This window comes from Anopheles arabiensis, chromosome X, assembly GCF_016920715.1.
Source record: "Anopheles arabiensis isolate DONGOLA chromosome X, AaraD3, whole genome shotgun sequence".
Classification (NCBI taxonomy): Eukaryota; Metazoa; Arthropoda; class Insecta; order Diptera; family Culicidae; genus Anopheles; species Anopheles arabiensis.
Genome location: NC_053519.1, coordinates 3808366 through 3828893, shown reverse-complemented (window position 1 = coordinate 3828893; position 20528 = coordinate 3808366).

The following is a 20528-nucleotide window of genomic DNA, read 5'->3' as shown; positions in this document are numbered from 1 at the left end:
TGATCAGTTTCAGGACCGCTATGGGATCATGAACGGTTCCAGGACCAGTATCGATACAAGAACGGTTCCAAGTTCCGGTATGGGTTCAGTATCAACTCTAGTTCCGATATGGGTTTATGATCAGTTTCAGAACCACAATGGGTTCAGTATCAGTTCCAGGACCAGTATGGATTCAGTATCAACTCCAGGACCGGTATAGGTTCATGATCAGTTCCGGAACCGATATGGGCTCAAGAACGGTTCCAGGACTGGCATAGATTTATGATGAGTTCCAGGTTCATGATCAGTTCCAGGACCGCTATGGGATCATGAACGGTTCCTGGACCAGTATCGATACAAGAATGGTTCCAACACCGGTATGGGTTCAGTATCAACTCCAGTTCCGATATGGGTTTATGATCAGTTTCAGAACCACAATGGGTTCAGTATCAATTCCAGGATCAGTATGGGTTCAGTATCAACTTCCGGACCGGTATGGGTTCATGATCAGTTTCAGAACCGCTATGGGCTCAAGAACGTATCCAGAACCGGCATAGATTCATGATGAGTTCTAGGTTCATGATCAGTTCCAGGACCGCTATGGGATCATGAACGGTTCGAGGACCAGTATCGGTATAAAAATGGTTCCAAGACCGGTATGGGTTCATGATTGGTTCCAGTATCAGTATGGGTACATGATAGGTTCCAGGTCCGGTATGTGATCATAATTAGTACCGGGGTCGGTATGGGTTCATGATCAGTTCTTGGGCCGGTTTGACCAGTATTGGTTCCAGGACCGGTATGGGTTCAGCATCAGATCCAAGGCCAGTGTAAGGTCATGTGGAATTCTTGAACCAGAATATGTTATGTATTGGTGCCAGGGCCAGTATGAGTTTTGTTTTGGTTTTAGGTTTGTTAAGGGGCCGTCATAAGTAACTCATTTTAGTAAGGTTTGGAGTAGGGATGGGAAAAATGAAGTTTTTTCCGGAGTCGATTCCGGCTAGCTCCGCACTTTTCTGGAATCGATTCCGGATACTAGTTCCGGAATCAGTTTCCAGAATCGATTCCGGAATCGGAATCGACTTCAGAATTGGTTCCGGAATCGGATTCAGAATCGGAATCCGCTCCAGAATTGATTCCAGAATCGGATCCGGAATCGGAATCGAATCCGGAATCGGAATCGGATCCGGAATCGGAATCGGCTCTGGAATCGGAATCGATTCCAGAAACGGAATCGGCTCCGGAATTGAATCAGAACAAGCTCCGATTCCGAGCTCCCACCACTAGTTAGCACAATTCCACTATCCTTTTCAAACGGAATAGAAGTCCAAAGAGTGGTTTCAGCTGTCTTCATTAATTTCTTTTACTGTTTTACCAAATTCTTGATACTTTTTTCCAAAAATGATTCTATATCTATTTAGGCACTCAGTTAAATAGGGTACAAGCACGTTCTAATGCCAACATTTTTCGAACCAAAGTTTACAATTTCAGTAATTAATCATTGTTTTTATTAATCATTTTTACACGTACGCAATTAAAACAATTTCTCCCACTGTGGGTTTTCAGCTCCCTGCCCAGATCCCGTTAGCTACCAATGCACTCATGCGCAGGCCACTCTAATGCGGTGCACGCGACAAAAAAGGTGATTGGAAGTAGTCTTGGTCCAGTAGATGCCGATGATAGCTATCGTTTTCTGTTTTTTTTTTTTCATTTTTCTGTTCACGAATTTTTCACCCAGCATGCGAACGGCATGCTTCGCCAAGAGCCGGGCATTCGTGTCCGAGATAAGAAGATTTTATTTAAATACCATGGCGGGGTGCATGGAATTGCTACTTTTTCTTTTTTTTCTCGTTCGCTTCCCTCTCCGGCCAGCGCAATGTTTAGCGCAATGCACTTGTTTGCTTTACAAAACGCGGAAAACCATCGCTCTTTTGTTCAAGGAAAAAAAGAGCGAAAGGAGCAAAAAATGAAGCAACTGGCAAGCAAAAAAAGTAATAATAATAAGGTGAAGAAAGGCAGAAACAAATATTAGATTCAAAAGAAAGACGGCACAAAACGCAAAAGAAATTTGAACAAAACGTCTTTTTATCATACAAAAAAGGGAGGGCGCGAGGGTGAGGTATTTGTCATTCTCATTCTCATTTTGTAAGCTCTGCAAGACACCTTTTTGTTCCTTTCGCGCAGGCCTTTGAGCACACTACTGCTTATAAAGAACTTCCGGGGGAGGGGACAGCGTTCATTTTCTTGCTTGTGTTTCTTGTTTGTAATTTTTATATTTTCCACTTCGGCTTCGGCAAGGGAAGGAGTTGAAGAGGCAGGAGCAGAAAGGGTAACGAGACCCGCGAGAGTGGTACTGGATGCCGTATAATATTCGCAGCGTAAAGAGCAGCGGGTGAGCTGGGGGTGGAAAGTTATGAAAATGAATAAATTGAATTACATATTTATGGTGCATTTCAGCACAGGAAAGTCGTTTTCCAGCTGGAGCTATTAACAAAAAAAAAAGAAGGAAAACCTTTCTCTCTCTCCCCCTTTCTGTGCCACTCTTTCCCTTCAACTGCTGCTTATGTTCCCTCTATAATGCGTTACACACCGCACCGCAAGCAGACAAAGGCATCATTCGGTTTTTGTTCATTTCAGGAAGCAACGGAACGAAACGGTCTCTTTGTTGGAAAATGAAAAAAAAAAATCACACACACATATACACACAGAAAACGATTGACTTTGCTACGCTTTTTTACGATTTCCTCCCTTTGTTCAATATCTATATAAAACGCTACAAACAACGATGTGACAATAAATCGTTAATAACCAATTGTAAGCTTTCGTTTTTTTTATTATCATCGAGTGACGAAACCCGGCAGGAACGTGTGTGTGTGTGTGTGTGTGTGTTTGTATGAGTGAGTATGATTTTTATTATCCATTTCCACTCAATGCCATTCCCACAGCGACAAAGGCAAAGAAAGGGATGGAAGAAACCCCCCGTCGCCGATGGACAAACAAAACTCGCAAGGAAGTCGAGCAAATCGTGGCGGACTGCGAACCTGAAATATAATGTTCATTAATTTTAAAATAATAGATAGAAACGTAAAGACAAACGATAAAGAAAAGGGAAGAGAAAAAAACAGCGCTTTCTTTCTCGCTCGGTCACTCGGCAGTTGATAATTGGTGCCATTGCGGGCCACCATTGTTTCGCCGAAAGGAAATTGATTTTCTCATCTCATTTGTTCCGTGCAATCGCTCTCTACTCCTTTCCCTCTTTGCGCTGCCATCCGCTGCCTGGCTGGTTGGCTGGCTGCGTGCTTTAAGCGCACCCGAGTGTTTAATGTCATCGTCATGTTCAGCGGTTCCTGTTTTCTAATTGATGGCTGCTCAATCGGTTGGTTGACATAGGCATGGTAAAGAAAAAGATACGAAGAAGAGAGATAGAAACATCGCTAGAATGAGAGAGAGAGAGAGAGAGAGAGAGAGAGAGAGAGAGAGCGAAAGAGAGAGATAAATGTACAGAAAACAAAGGAATGGTTGTTGAATTTGGTACGATTGTCCAATTTTTTGTCTTCCTTAAGTAAAAAAAACAAAAAAAAAAGGAAAACTAAACGAGCGGGATAGACTTGTCCCATTTTTGAGCTGTGTGTGTGTGTGTGTGTGTGTGTGTATGTGTGCAGAAGTATAGAAGCAATGTAGCAAGGAAGGAAATGCAAAAGAAAAAATAATTGGATAAACGATTTTAAATTTCCTCAATGGCGTTCCAGCACTTGATCTGTCGTACCGGTTTTTTCTCTCTCTTTCCATTCCATTTGTGTTACATGCTTTGTGCATGTCTATGTGTGTGTGTGTGTGCTCTATCCTTCAGCAATCCTCACTTAGACAGTGCTGAATCGATTTTCCGCGTGCGTTTTGTTTTTCCATCGCTTCTTTGTGTATTTTTTTATTTTGGTAGTTGTGTGTGCTGTCGTTGATGCTGGCTGTTGTCTCTCTAGTTGGTGCTTCCCTCTTGCCGTTCGGCCGCCGACAATGTTTGCTAGTTTACAGGGCTTGATGTTTCCTCATTCCATCCACAAAAAAAAGAAGGAAACAAAAGGGTTAGCTTTTCGGGCGGCCAGGAACATCCCGAGCTTGCCCGCGGGACGGAGTTTTCCCTGGGACAGCAGATGTGTCCGTTGATTACTTCATCATCCACCCTTCCCCCATTCGCCGCCGTCCTTTGCGCCGGCCTCGCGTCAAGGGGTTGTCTCATATCTTTACCCGGAAGTAACCCTTAATTTTTTTTCTACTCCAGCCATCCCATCCCAGCCCGACCGGACGCTTCCGTTTGCTTTGCTGCCCGCCCGTACGTTGCGCGTTTGTTTTTGGGCTGTTTCTTCATTTGGTTCGTATCTTCTTTACTCCTTCCCTCTGCAGTACGCAACCGTAATCATTTGTCGTTTGAGGCCCATATTCGGTTTTGGGCAAAAAAAAGAAGAAGAAGAAAATGCACATCTTGAGGTTTGACTTTGTATCTTCACCACCTTTTGTGCTGGCACCTTTTCTTACAGTGATTTTGTTTGTTTGTTTCGTGATGATATTGCAGGGGTTTTCAGTCACAAAATACATGACAAATGATTTCTCCCTTGTGGCAAGCTTATGATGGGCCAGGAAAAGTAGTTTTTCCCAACGGAAAGCGTATGAATTTTATGAATTTTGCCATGCTTTGCTTGCTAGTCCCAACTGTCTGATGATGATGACAACAGAGTCAAAGATCTATACATAATGCATCTAGACGAAAGTGAGGAACTCCTTACAACCGATATTATGGCAAATCGTAGTTGTAGTAGTTGTTAACAAACTACCTTAATGATCTAGGATCTCATAATTTCATGCATTTGAGTTATCAAGTGTAATCTTTTATTAGTGAGCTAAAGATTATTTTTATTATAATTATTATTATTTTTATTATTATTATTATTATTCTTATTATTATTATTACTATTATTATTATTATTATTATTATTATTATTATTATTATTATTATTATTATTATTATTATTATTATTATTATTATGATTATTATTATCATTATTATTATTATTATTATTATTTTTATTATTATTATTATTATTTTAATTTTTATTATTATTATCATCATAATTATTATTATTATTATTGTTGTGAATATTAATATTATTATTATTATTATTATTATTATTATTAATTTTTTATTGATATTTTATTATTATTAATGTAATTAGTATTTTTATTTTTATTGTTAATCTTATTATCATCCTTTGGTGACACAGTTTATAAATATGTGTTAAAAACTAAAAACAATCTACTCTTTAAATACGAAATCCTTACCAAACAATGTGTCACAAGAATGACACTTCGGACAATCAGGATCTTGTAGAAGGAATTAAAAAAACACTCTCCCAGAAAACCAGAAACGGTAAAGTTTTGTTGAATTTAAAGAGCGAAAGTAAGGATCATTAAACTTGCGACATTGTAAAGAAACTGAAGCTATTGAGCAGTTAAGTTCATTCCAAAGTTCCGTGTGTGTGTGATCAAACGTACCAACCGATTGACCTCCATTGACACTGATAGGTATGGAACTATGTAACAACTATGTATCAATGCAGGAGCAAAACCCCCTGCTAAGATGGGGAGAAGAAGAAAAAAAAACAATACAAAGAAAATGTATTTTTCACTCTTTTGACAACTTCCAGCAGTTTGATTGGTCTTGCGTTTCGCTTTTGTTCTTCGCTTACCTCCCGGGTTTGTTCCGTTTTTTTTTTTACTTTTTAATTCGGGGATGTTTCTGCAGTTGTTTCCATCTCGCACCATGGACGAGAAAAAAAACAACGAAGGAGTTTTATAATGTTTTGTTTGGCTGTTTGGCCACCCCATTTCCCGTTTCTTCCATACACTCAGGCTGAAGAGAGAGAGAGAAGGAGAGGAGAGGCAGAGTCGTTAAGTCGTTTGCCATCCGTCTGGGATCGATCGAAGGTATGGAGTTACCTTTTTTTTGCCACCCCTCCCGGAGTAGAGGGCAAACAAAAGAGATTAAGCGTTACCGAGGCGTAAGCTCCCACATTACGGGGCAGAGAAAAGGGTTTGGCAGCATAAGGAGAGTCGCTTTTTTTTACGAGCAACAGAAGCTCATCCTTTCCGGTAAAACGGGGATCGCCCTCTGCTCGGCTGATCGGAAGATAAATGGCCTTGCGAGGGTTGGGATGAAGTGTCTTTAATGTAATGAAGATGGGATATAATGCAACACAGTTGGAAAAGGGTGAAAGGGTGAATAAAAAAACCCCAAAAAATCAACCTCTCCTTTTCCTAATGTTGGTGACTGCCCTTTCCATTCCCCAGGTTTTTTTTTTTCTTGTGTCATCTAACCGTCGTCCCATTGTTTTGTGGGGCTTTGTTTTAAGACACTCTTTAAAAAAGGAGGGAAAAAACATACTTTGCAATAACCATAGCCATCAAAACTTGTTTCGTTTAAAACTTTAAAGTGAGTCACCGCTGTGTGCGCTGTCACTTTAAACCGTAGACCGAACGACATAAAATCCCAATCGTTTGTTGCCGGCAGATTGATTTTCTCCAGCGCCAGTCGGCACCGATAAGTTTGAACGTATGATTTACATCTCGATTGCATCAACAATGTATATTGTGTGTGTGTGTGTGTGTGTATGTGTGGATAAAAGTGAGTCGGATTTGTGTGTCAGAAGCGCTCACTCCATCTTCGACAAGAAGCATCCCAATACGACACGAACCTTTGCCTTTTTGGCATTTGTTTTAGACTGCGCCCTGGAATGATATGGACAGATCTTGAGGGAGTTTGACGAAAGAAATGTGGATATAAAACTCTCTCTCTCTCTCTCTCTCTCTCTCTCTCTCTCTCTCTTTTGATTCGCGAACTGTCTGGCACGGCCTTTGATTGTTGAGATCGAGACACACAAATCCCGACGACGGATGAGGTTTCCTTTTTTTCTCGAGTTCGGTTCGGGATTTTCGGAACAACCTTCGTGAAATCGTGATCCTTCGAGGAAATGAGTGAGATACTTTGAGGCAAGGGACGATGCGCACTGTAGTAAATAATGCAGGGGCGAGGGGCGTTTTTTTTTCTTACGAAATTCATCGTTCATTCATCACCATCCGCAGTGAAGAGTGAGGAGAGCAGGAACACGAGAATCTGTTTGCGAGAACTTGGTACAAATCTAATTTTAGACAGTTGAGTTAGGAAGATTGATTGGATTTGTTATTATAGGAAAAGCTTTTAAAATAGTTTATAGACACACATACACACACACATGATATATTTATCGGCAAAACATCTACATCGCACTTCATACGATACTCCTCCAATGGTTAGAAGTCGGTAGATCGTGCGATGATCAAATCTTAGTATCAAAACGTAAGAATCACAATTATACGGCACTTCTCCTCCTTACAATAGTTCTAAATTAAAAGATTCTCAGTGTGGAAGCTTTTTTTGTTACTGTGCGATACTCAAAATACAAAGAAATGCTCTCAAAGTTAAGCGAGCTGCGATCTTGAAGTCAGTTCAGCCCCCCAACAAACGTATCCTGAACAAAAATGACATTGTTCGTAATGCGTGTTTTTACCCGTTTAGAGAGGTATTTGTGGAGCTTACCTTGTGCCATTCCGCACGGCAGGTCGGATGATTTGATAGCAATAATCGTGGCAGCGTGTGCCATCTGCTCGATTCCATTTGAAGTAAGTATTGAGCGCATCACCGCTTGGCTGCTTGGTGCCAGGCACAACCACAGGTGCAATGATTGGTTTGCAGAAGCTTTCCTGCTCTTTCCTACTGTCGCTTGTCAAAAGAAAATATATATTGCTTGGAAGAAGACAGAACGAGGGCGGAAGAAAAAAAAACGAGCAGTGTATAAAATGGCACCAAAGAAGTCCTCTCAACCCTCTCTTCCATTAGTCGTCTTAGGAAAAGTATTCTCAGTGGGCAAAAGCATCCTTGCGAAGTGCAATCGTATTTTGCAGCGAAATAAAATAACGATTTGCATAATATGATCGGATAATTAAAAAAAGAAGGTAAAAAACGAAATGAAGTGCTGAAAGTGCTTCCATTGACTGATGGAGACGGATGAAGAATACAACCGGGAAGCAGAACATAAGCAAACAGGCATCGAATGCATCAGCTCAATTGAAAGTAGAGCGTAAGGAACAGGGAAAAGAGTGATGTTAAAAAAGAACGATTCTGCATCAACGTTGTGCAACTTAGGCACAGCATCGGTTCCAGGTGTTATCGTTTGACAGAACGAAGTACGGCGAGTACGAGCGTACGGGTATGAAAGGACACGGTAGGGTGGGAGCGAAGTTGGAAATGTTTCATATTCATGCAGGGGCGTGTACTGCCCTGCCTTCAAAGCTTGCCATTTCGCCGATGCCGATCTGTTTCTGATTGTACACTAAGAAGATTTCCCTCCCCACCCTTTCCTTCTCGTTCTCGTACCTTTTTCCTTCAACTTTTCCTCCAACCCCTTTTCTCCAGGCTCTTTCTAATGCTGTCAATATTTAGTTACGATTTTATTTTAACGTCCGCTTACCTAAACGGGTTCGTACTGATGTTTTTTGCTTGCTTCTGCATGGATTTTTCGTGCGGTGAGGCGAGGGCGCGCATCAAAATGCAAATATGGTGTGTGCCAAAATGCAAAAAGGCTGGGATCGGCTGGAAGCGACGTTTTTTGTGTTTGTTGCTGTCCTCGGTTGCTGTTGTTTTTGGGGTTCCGTTTTGCGGGAGTGTGCTTTTGCACCAGGCGGTAGAACTTTTTGCTGCTCGTTACGGTATGGACGGTGCACGGTTGTTCAAGCACATGTATGAAACTAAACGGAGGGCGAAAGATGCTTAGGAAGACTTTGAGGGAACAGGGTATAATGGGATGATGGGATCTTGTCCGCTGGTACCGGATGTGCAGGGAAGTCAGCCCAAAAAAGGTGTGCTCTTAAGATTTTTCGTGTTATTGGATTAATTAGTAAAGCAGCTAGAAAAGTAGCAAATCAGTGCGAGTTTTGAATATAAACCTGCAGAGCAAGATCATAATTTTTAGCGATTTTTGATGACTTATGCTTCTTCCTACTAGAATGCAAGTACCATTGATTGACAAACGTGAAATAATCAAGCTGGGATGATTTCTAATCAAAACTATTGGGCCACTATTTCTGCAATCCTTTTTTAGTTTTTTCCTCTAATCACTTCAGGCCCTAATCCGTTCCGCGCTTCGTACATCGCAACTGTTGGTGAGCTCTTTGGAAAGCACCCACGACAACGACTCGACTACGGCTAATGTTTGTCAGATTCCGAATCTGGTAAAATCGGAATCACTAGCTCCACCCAGAGCCGCAGTCGCCCAGAGTCGGAGTCATCCGGAATCGTCAGGAGTCATCTGGAGTCATCTGGAGTCGTCTGGTGTCGTTCGAAGTCGGCCGGAGTCGGCCAGAGTCATCCACAGTCAGCCAGCATTTCATTGCAAGGTGTTTTATTTCCTCTTTTGCTTGGCGCGTGCATTTCTTAAACAGGCTTTCCTTTATAAGAATTGCAGTTTGAGTCGACCGTAGTCAGCAGGAGTCGAAGCTGAAATTTCTGATTCTCAAAAACATTCTGCTGCCGACTTTGGACGACTCCATATGACTCCATACGACTCCGGTTGACTCCGATTGTCTCATGATAACTCTCCGGATAACTCCAGACGACTCCTGATGACTCCGGACAACTCCTATTCCGGACAACTGCGGCCGACTTTGGACGATTTCAGACGACTCCATACGACTCCACATGACTCCTGATAACTCCGGACGACTCCAGATGACTCCTGATGACTCCAGACAACTCCGATTCCGGACAACTGCTGCCGACTTTGGACGACTCCATATGACTCCATACGACTCCGGTTGACTCCGAATGTCTCATGATAACTCTCCGGATAACTCCAGACGACTCCGGATGACTCCGGACAACTCCTATTCCGGACAACTGCGGCCGACTTTTGACGATTTCAGATGACTCCATACGACTCCGATTGGCTCCGGATGTCTCCTGATAACTCCGGACAACTCCAGACGTCACTTGATGACTCCAAACAACTCCTATTCCGGACAACTGAGGCTGACTTTGGACGATTTCAGATGACTCCATGCGACTCCGGTTGACTCTGGATGTCTCCTGATAACTCCGGACAACTCCAAACGACTCCTGATGACTCTGGATGACTCCAGATAACTACGACTCCGGACGACTCCGGGTGACTCCGGATGACCTCCGTGTTACTCCGGACGACTCCTCATGACTCCAACTGTGGACGATTCAGACTCCGGACAACTTTGGACAATTCTGGACAACTTCAAACGATTCCAAACGGCTCCGAATAATGTTGGGTAGACCTACCGTCCGGAAATTTTTGGAGTCGCATTGGAATCGATTCGAAATTTTTGCCAACCTTGCACATCACTAATCTTAAACTAATCCTGTTTATCACTGGTCGTTAGATATCTTCCTGCGCTATGTGACAGCAACCATCATTGCTCCTGAAACCCGGAACTTTTAATGTCTGCAGGCGAGTTGAACATAACGACACCTCACTGTAATGTTACAATACGTAGTTCAGCTTTACTAAACTAAACTAAACAGAAGCGGTTTGAAAATGATTCGCCACCTCGGGGCCCTATCGGCCATCCTTCCGGGGGCCCTTGTCGCTAGTACTCTGTCCATACGGCATACTATACAATGGCGATCTACGGGGCCCCTAAATCGGCGGGGCCCCAGGCGACCGCCTAGTCCGCCTACCGTTAGATCCGCCGCTGGTTCGATTACAAAAGGACAACACCATGGGAACTTTTTGAATGTTAGTACAACTAACTGAGGTAGTCAAGTACAGTAAAAAGATAAAAAATCAATTACATTTACACTTGATCTATGCAAATTGGTGCGAAAGAAATGTGACTGAAAATGGTGCGGAAAATGGAAAAAATCGAACCGATATAGATGCATACATCACAGATTTACTTATGCTCTTCCCTATCCATTCCTTGCACGACCAAGTCATCGAATCAAGCACCGAAACCGGTGGCATTACTATTTACCCCCACGAGAAAGGGAATCTACGCTCTCCTTACGGCTTCTCAACCTCATCCTCCCATTCACTCGGTGTATCTTATTTCACTCTGATGAAGTAAAGTAGGCAAAACAATAATGAGCGCGTTGCAAACGTTCCGCCCACTAAAGCACAACCGAACCGAAACCGAAATTGGGGTGCCCACCAAATTGGGTGGAAGTAAATGCTGGAATCGTGGAAGCTGGTATCAATTCATTAGGTGCAGCCGGGGCTGGGATGCGGGTGAATCGGGATATCAAGCCGAACTGCGATACGGTTCAAATTGGGTTTGCAGCCGCAAAAAAAAAAAACAAAACAAAAAAAACTTCTATATCTCCTCCCCTTTTCGGATCAATTTAAAGAACGATATTGGAGGAAGTATGTGCAGCGCAATGTGTATTTTTTGCACTCCTCGTAGGCTTGGGCAATTTGACTCGTTTCAGTGAACACGTGCGGTGAAGTTCATTCAGCAAATTAACGGCCAGGAATGTATTTTTCTATATCAAATTAAAAAAATTACTGAGATTTTAAAATGGAGTTGGAGTGGAGTAGAGACTGAACGCTAATGCTTTTTACGCGCAGAATTCTGACTACAATTATCCAGATTTGTAGTTTTAAATACAATTAAACCATACCCCAATCGTGGTCATCGCGCAAAATAGTCCCATCCCTACCATGAAGAACACAGCTTTACTTCAGACTCGGTTTTATTTATTTTTGGCTCTTTCCCTTTCCTGTCGAATGCAATCGGTAGGCGAAAGATGGAGATGTTAATGCGGTGATGGTAATATTTTCAAACAATTTTGTTTAACTATCCAATTCCCTTCATCTCTCTTTCGTTTATGCTCCACACATCGACACACTCGTTTCTTCTCTCTCTCTCACACACTCTCTTAGCCAACTTTGATGACACAAGTTTCGATGGGGCGTACTTGTGAAGAGTGAATTCATTTCGCTTCGATATCGCTTAATGACAACTTCCGCCCGATGATAGCATTAACTTCTTAGCAGATCGGAAGCAGGACTGGTGGGGTATAATGCAAAGTCCAGCCAGGCGAGAATAACAACCGCCGCGTTGCGCTTGCAACCACTGCAAGCAACTTTCACCGACAGCTACCAACTGGCAAACTTGGCAGCAGCCGAGCTGCCACACAAATCCGGATGCTTGGCGCTTGCATTTCACGTTATAGTTTTTCATCTACTTGGTTGGAGTTTGGTCCTATTTGGTTGATGGGTGCGTTAGGCGAACTCAAACGAAGATAGAAGGTAAGAATCGGTTTGTCAACTTTGCCCCCGGGAGAGAAACCTCCACCTTCACCCTACCCCACCCGTTACCAATCAATTTACGTACGCACGCAGGCACATTCATTTGCGACGAAGTTTTAACGACGAGCAGTTCTCGAGTGGCACAATAACTCACTCCTCGGGCCGATCGGAGTGACCGGGAGCGATGTCTCAGCAAAGACGTGTCCAAGGCAATTGGAAGCATTTTTCGGATCGGACGACAGCTGCGACCCCGAATGCCGGAAAAAGCCAATCAAAGTTATCCCGGGTGTGTAGTTCGGTGCGCAAGTAAATGGTACACTTGCCAATTAGTGCACCTGTCAATGGTGGTGTATCCGTCTTCCGTATTCCGTTGGGAGCAGATCAGCATAAAGACCAGTGTTGGGAGATTGGAATTGTACCGACGGCACCGAACCGCTTCCGTGCATTGGTCCAGAACCGTCAAAATCTACGAAATCTTTGGAATCTTTGGCTCCTGGTCCGGTGTTAGCCGAGTCTTCCTGAGCCGGTTTTGGTGGAGTCATTGGAAAGCGATTCCAGTTTTTCTTGGTTGGTAAAACTTACCCATCACTAATAAGGACACACATACGCATTGGATTGGAATGATACTTCATTAATCTCATAAACGTGAAACCAGAGCTCCGCACCAAACTGACAACTAATTACGCTTCGTTGGGTCGTTATGTCGATGCCGACAATTGCACACGTGTCGGTTGCAAACTGAAGACATAGAGAGGGCTCTTAAACTAGTACAATAATAATAAAAAAACAAATAGCATAAAAACAGATGGCAGTTGGGACAGTATGCGAGGCGCTGTTTGCTGTTCGGCTGCTGATGGAGAATAAGTTGTCGCGAGCGGTATAATAAATGTACCGGTGACCGAATGGGATTTAATGGATGATACATGTCGGTTACCACCCTTGTCCGGGCGGCCTGTGGAGCCCGGGGAGCGCGAACGGGTACAAAAACGAAAGGGTTTCGCTATTAATCAAGCTCGTGACTACCCGGGCACGGAGCCTCGAGAGATTTGGAACCTCTCAAGACACGAGTGACATCGGAGAGGGACACACAGATCCACACGCATGTGACAGAAAAAAAATCCACAAAACCCTTTTTGGTTTTTTACGGATGACTTTAGCGACATAGGATTTAAACAACTGTGACCGGAGGATTTTGTTTTGCTTTCTAAATCGCTAGTGTTTGACACAGTGAAGCGCATCCAAGGATTAAGAATTAATCCGAACAGTAAGAATTAAGTTTTAGGCATTTAAATGCTTTAAAATGTATCTTTTTTTAACATGCTTTGCCAAGTTTATTATACTATTTGCTAGGAGTTTCTAATCATTTTATTCCCCGCATTTTATGTTATTGTCATGGATACTATCCTCAATATGGATGCCCACTTTCTCACAATTGATTTTGGTACATTTGGAGAGTTTCGTCAGATTTGGACAATGTCCATGTCTCAGAGGCGTATGTCCGAATTTCACAGGCATAAAGGTACGACACTTCGCGACAGGTTCTTTCAGGTGAACTGCTTTCTCAAGCTGCAGAATAACCGAATGAAGCCATCATCCTTACGCACAACTCACCTTCCATGCTGTTCCCTGTGCTGACCTTTGACCTGAGATTGCTGAAATCTTGGGCAACTAGTGTTTGTAAACCATCTGGCTAGTAGAACCTCTAGTTGTTCGTTAAGCTGGTCGTTGAGTAATTAATCAGAGTACTAAACTCACCGCGAGACAACTTTTGGCTGATTACAGATCAGATCTACGTACTAATTGCGACAGCAAGTTACCTCAGATATAACGATGTTTCGGTTACCTGTTATCTCTGGTCTTTATGCTTCGATGGTTTGCTCGAGTTCCCGTGATAGCGATATTCCTTAAAGAATCCGTGTTGAGCCGGTAGTGCTTGTTTTTGTACAAATTATGACTAGGGCAACGAAGTAGTGATAGGAATCGATGTAGGCTCCTCAATATGTTCTGACGCTTAACAGACTCGACTCGTCTTCGGCGATTAATCAACACGTGGTCGATCTAGTTGGAAATGGCTCCATACGGGAACGCCCACGTGACCTTAAGGATATCCCATATAATGTTTATACCTACATTTTAATGATGCTGGGTTTAATTCAGGAGTGCTCATAATTTTGGAACACTTTCTTGCCTATTTCTTACTGGATGTGAACTGTATTTATGTAAGTGCGTGCCATTTCTGTGTCTGTGTCGTATGCAACGTTTGTTTTCGATTGTTTGCAGCTATTTTTTAGACTCGCTCTGTTTTATATGGGTTTCTCTCTCTCTCTCTCTCTCTCTCTCTCTCTCTCTGTGTGTGCGTTACGGTTGATAAGCTGGATCTCGGATGCCATCAAAACTCTGGCATGACTGCGAGGAAATTTCTTGACCATGGAGCTGTGGAGTTTGGATACAAGTAGAAGCACTCTCGCATACTCCATCTCTCTTGTATCTTCCCGTCCGCTCGGTCGGTTTGGTGGCTTGATGATGAACGATGTGGTCGCCAGACCTGCCCGTTACCTCTGCTCTTTCTCCCCACATCAGTGTTTCGGCATTCAATCATGCTACATATTGCTATGTTGTAGTATGTACCGGGGTCACCCATCGGTGGTCCTATAACCGCAACAATTGGACCGGAACGCATACGTTTGTGGTGGTGCCAACAGAGGGATGGAGGAAAAGCCCACAGAAAAAAGGGAAGTCGCAAACAAGCTGGCCACACTGGCAAAAGCCTGAGAAGTCATTGAAGCAGAATAAACTGTGGAGCCGTAGCGACAGCAGCAACAACAAGCGCTTTGCCTGTTTCCGAGCGGCACACACACACACAAGCGCATCAGCAAGCTGAGCTGGAAGTGTATAGAGGCAAGTTGAGAAGTCAAACACAAACAAACAGTGGAAAAGAAAGAGCCAAACAACAAAAAAGTAGCATCAGGGCCTCGGAAAACTAGTATGTAGGTGAGGAGGGCGGCAGCCATTCGAGAATTAATGTGTTGGCAATAAATAGTAACCGGATGGTTGATTTGCATCCGTGATGTGCGAAACTACGAAACACAGGAATGGCGCTTGGCACTGGCAGAAAAAGGGAAAGCAGAACGGAAACTCGTAAGGCGCCACACCAGTGCACGCTAAAGCTGATCCGTTTACATTCTGGATCGCTGATGGAGGAGGAGGAAAAGAAGGAGGGGAGGGTACGTTCCGCTTGGAACTTGTTTTTTTTCTATTCCCGCGTTTCATTCTTCCTTTTCCGATATCGGTTCCAGTTGCACTCTAGTTCAACCCGGGAGATTAGCAGCGCCGGGGGAGGTGATGCGTTTATTTTCGCGTGAATAATCAATCACGGCTTGCGGTTCGGTAGCGCCCCTCGGGAGTGCTAGTGCTAGCTTTTCCCTGCACGGGTAATTTTCGCGCACGGAGTGCAAAGTTTTTCGCTGGCGGGTGGTTTCGCACGGCAGAGATGGATTGCAAGTTGCTGAATTGGGTACGGTGCAGAATATGGGTTTGGAATGGTTTGTTTCGCTCGCGGAGAAGTGCTCCGAAGCTTGCCGCTTCATTCGCTAGTCGTCCTAGCGCAGCATTGCTTTCTTCATGTAGATCAATCGACGTTCTTTAGCTACGGGGGAAGCACACGTAACAGCAAAGTGTTCAAACTCTAGGCTTAACGAGCCAAGATTTTGAAATAAATTGAACCAAGACATATTTCATATTAATTCTTTAAATTCCAATGAAAGTAATGTAGAAACAGCTGGGTCAAATCTCTTGAGTGATGCACCACTCTCGACAGTTTTCCTTGATACACGCTGATAGTTTCTTATCAGTGAATATCCCAGTTTTTCCCAATATTTTTTTTCACGTGTTGTTGATACGTAGATATGTCAAATCAAATTCCTAATAGCCGGAAGATTACAAGAATAGCGCAAATTCCTAAGAATCCGTTTTAAAGAAAGACATTAAAAGCTTCCCCAAAAGGTTTGCACTAACATCTTCTTAATAGTTGTACTTAGCTTGCTATTATTCCAATGAAACACAGTACCTGAGTTTATCCTTTGCATCTCCAACATTATTTTTCAGAGCTTCATACTTCATTAGTCCTTGAGTCAACTATACCGCTGTAGACCGAATGGGTGTCAAAGTGATATACTCTTGAGTTGATATGTTCGGCATTAAGGGGTGATCTTGGTATATTTCGCATTTTAGCGATGCCACTGTGTAGACTAACAGGATTACTTTTTATAATTATCTGTGGGTTGGTCTTAATTGTATGTTCAACTTCATAAGGTCTCTGATTTTCCATCAGATTTAAACTCCGGACATTATTTGGAGAGTCTCGTTTTAAAAATATTTGAGATTCACACAGCTCAGTTCACGATTCTGATCTCGTTTAATCATTTTTAACAGATTATCTCTTTATGTTAAGAACTCTTTGTGTGTTAATCCAACCATTCCGGATTATTTCGATGTTTCTCTAATGCGGAATTCCTGGTTCCGCAGAGAGTCGTTTTCATAAAAAAAAAAACAATTATTATTCTGACTTAGCTGATAAAGATAATTTCTTAACAAATAGTTTTCTGTTTTTTGATGGATGGAAAAAAAAACAAATACACAACATACGCAGCAATCGATAGCTAATTCAAACCACTTCCAAGATATTGCGATTAAGTCGTTCTTCAAACACACTGGTCCTTGAACAAAACACACGCACTGCGAGGCCAAGTGTGGGCCCTCAACCTCGTCGTCTCTATGTTCAATGGCCCAATCGATAACCCCTACCACACCCGCACACACACATACACACACACACACACACAAACACACACACAGCTATTTGCTTAGACGAACGCATTCGCCCACAAGTGCGCAACAAAAGCGATAGCCTTTAGGGAAGCGAGTGTGTGTTTTAGAAAGGGATCAACTTGAAATTTTCCGTTCATCTACTGCCTCGCCCGACGTTCACGCACGCAGCGGCAACACCGGTGCCCGATCAGAGACATCGACAAGGATCTAAATCGATTAATAAACCATCGAGTGCAAGCTTGCTCAGCAAAACGTTGCATCAAATATCTATTCCATTCCCTCGGCATCAAACACACACGCACACACACACTCAGAAATATATGCCTAGACACACACATTTTCAATCTCACCGCGTTTCTCAGCTTTTCCTGGCCACCCTCGGGTCATTCCAGGGCGGTCCCTTTGATGACCCAGGTCCGGTTCAGGGCAGGAATCAGTTCCGCGGGCGGACCGCGGGTGTAATATGCTTCAATCCGCAATGGAGTCTGAGTTAAAAGACAAAAAGCCCGGCCCGCTACCAATCTCCAGCGCCAGATCTCCTCAGATCGGATCCCCGCATTTGAGCCTTGAACCGCTCACCCCCCCTCGTCCCCCTTTCCCTCCATGATCACTCTCGGGAAGGGGGGCATCGGGTTTTTATTGCTCTCATAAGTGCTTATCTAAGATGATTTTCACCGAAACGGCCCTACGAACGAAGCAACACACTCCTTCCAGCAATGTCGTCTTCTTTTTTTTGTTGCTATTTTTGTTGGTGTATACTACTCCCTGGCTGAAAGTTGCTCCGCTTGCCGTTTTATTTGCCAGCACGGGAGGGTCGTCACTTTTCTCTTCACCCGATTAAAGCTTTCGATCATGGCTTGCCGAGGGGAAGGGAAGGGTAGGCAACGAGGAAGGGAGTGAGAGTGAGTAAAAAGGCGAAAGGGACGTAATAAAATTACATCCAGAACTGGAGCGTCCCAAAGAACTGAACTGTGCCTCTATGTTTCAACTCTCATTCCCTCTGCCGCTTCAATTCAAACCTCCCGTCGCTGTGGGGAGGGATGAAGTTTCTCTCCCTCTAGAGACCACCATTGGGAGACACGAAAGGGTGCGAGGATATGGATGTGAGGCTTTCGTTTTTGCGATCTGTGCGTATGTATGTGTGTGTATGTATGCGTGGCTTTTTACTTCAGTATCTTCTAAGCCCTGAAGGTGCCTTTTAAATGTCATCTTATCATTTGATCATTTGATAGGTTCAATGTTTTTTGTGTGAGAGTTTGTGTGTGTATGTGTGAGTATGTGTGTGTGTATGTGCGTGCGATTTTTGGGTAGTCGTCATTGTCTCACTCTACGCTTTGCCTTTCTTTCATGCCACATCGCAGCATCAAAACTAAAAACCGTTCGTTCGCGGATATTATCAGCACACACGCACACGCACACTTTCTGTGTGCTTTTCTTCCCCGTCCTATTTGGTTTCATTTCATCCGGGTTGCTTTGTGCTGGGCGGTTTCTTGGCATGTTTTTTTGTAAGCCCCTTCTTTTCAACCGAACCGGTTAGCAAATGGTGTGTTTGCTCTTGCGTAAAGTCTTTCGTCAGCGCAAACCGAACGCTTGGTAAGCGCTCGACTACTATGTTCCACCATCCAAACTACACTAGATCCATGCCAGGGGCCAGGTTTTGCGTTCTGACAGTTTTGTCCTTTTGCAGCTCCTTCGTTTTTGTTTTATTGTGGAGCGTTTAGCGGGTTTAGTGATCAGTGAGGTTCCTTCCTGGCACAGATTAATTTCTGCTTGATGCGCTGTGACCCAATTCTTCCCAAATCCACGTCCGGCGTCGACATTGTCGATGCCGTCTTCTTCACCAGGGAAAAATTAAGCGTTTTATTTTCAAGATGTTTTCAATATTTTCAAACCATTAAAAATGCATTTAATAAAACATTGAGTACGCGATACTTCTTTTTCGATCATCCGGTGACATCTGTAACGAGGTCCTTCGTACGGTGAGCTGTAATAGAACAATAATGATTTGAGCTCTAAAAATAAAAAAAAGTTTGAAAATTTACATTTTTATAATGAGCTTGATGATTCAGTATTGTGCTTCATGTGTATAAGTTTTAGCTAGGCTTCAAAAATATGGCTCAAGATAATGAAAACCGAAACTCTGCAAAATCTCTTTCGACGCCATTAACTGTTTTGTGCTAACAGATTAGTGTTGGGTTTCGTGAATCTTTCGCTGAGATTCATTCATATGAAACTTTAGTGACGAGTGATTCGAATTTCTAAACGATTCTTCAAAGCTTCATGTGCATCTAATGAATCTATAAGATTTATACGGGTTTTCCACGATTTATTGGTCGTTTCCCATAACTTCCCAAATTTGTTTGGGCTCGTCTCACGATTTATTCATCGTGTCCCAGGTTTCGCTCGATGATTCGCAGATTATGTTATAAAATATGCTTGAAAGGAATAAAGACAAAAGTAAAATATAATTAAATATGTAAATTTTTAAACAGTGATGCCATGCAACAAATACTCTCTTTTTTGTAGAAGATATTCGCTTTCATCTGACCTTCAAATAGGACCCCCAGCAACTAATCATAAGCCCCCAGTTTCCTGTGCGCTGAGTACGAGAATTTGTTCTCTATTTTCAGCAGCAGAAGATGGGATACGGGAGAGAGTCATGAGTGCAATAAAAATTGACGAGCCGTCGCCCGTCACACGCCAAAGGCTTTGAGAAGTCTACGCGCGGTGATGGTGGTTCATCATCGTGAGTTGCCATCACCAAACGGCACGAGCTCTTCAACTGGTGGAGTATGAATATTTATGTGTTTATGTTTTTATGTGACGCGCTGACTTCTCCGCCGTCTTCGGTCAGCTCCGAACCAATATTTTGACCGGGTTCGAAAACAGTTTGTATCTATTTTTTTACGATCTCGTGCGTTGCGCCGCACAAAGACATACTCCAAAAAACAAAAACAAAAACAGCATCCATTCATCCCGGTGCTTAAGGAAGAGTCCTTACCGCGGACCTAAACCGTGATGCCATCGCTACATCTACAGGCCGAAGATGCGTAGAAGCGATTTGTCGGGTCGATCGATGCAAATAGTCGTCATGCCTCGCGGAAGCAAATGGACTTTCAAGCAGGTCGGCATCGCCGTAGTCATTAGCTCTTCGGTTGCTGCTGGTGCTGCGGGTGTAACGAAGTGATGGTGAAGAATCACATAAATAAACATTTGGCCCAGCCAGGCACAGATGTAATAACAAACGAGCGTTCCAGAGCGGTAGACCAAGCTAAGGATAAAGTATGGCGAGCGAAACGCATGCAGGATCCTCTCAAAAACCTCCTACAACCCACCATACTTTCGTGCCGGGTGGTATCT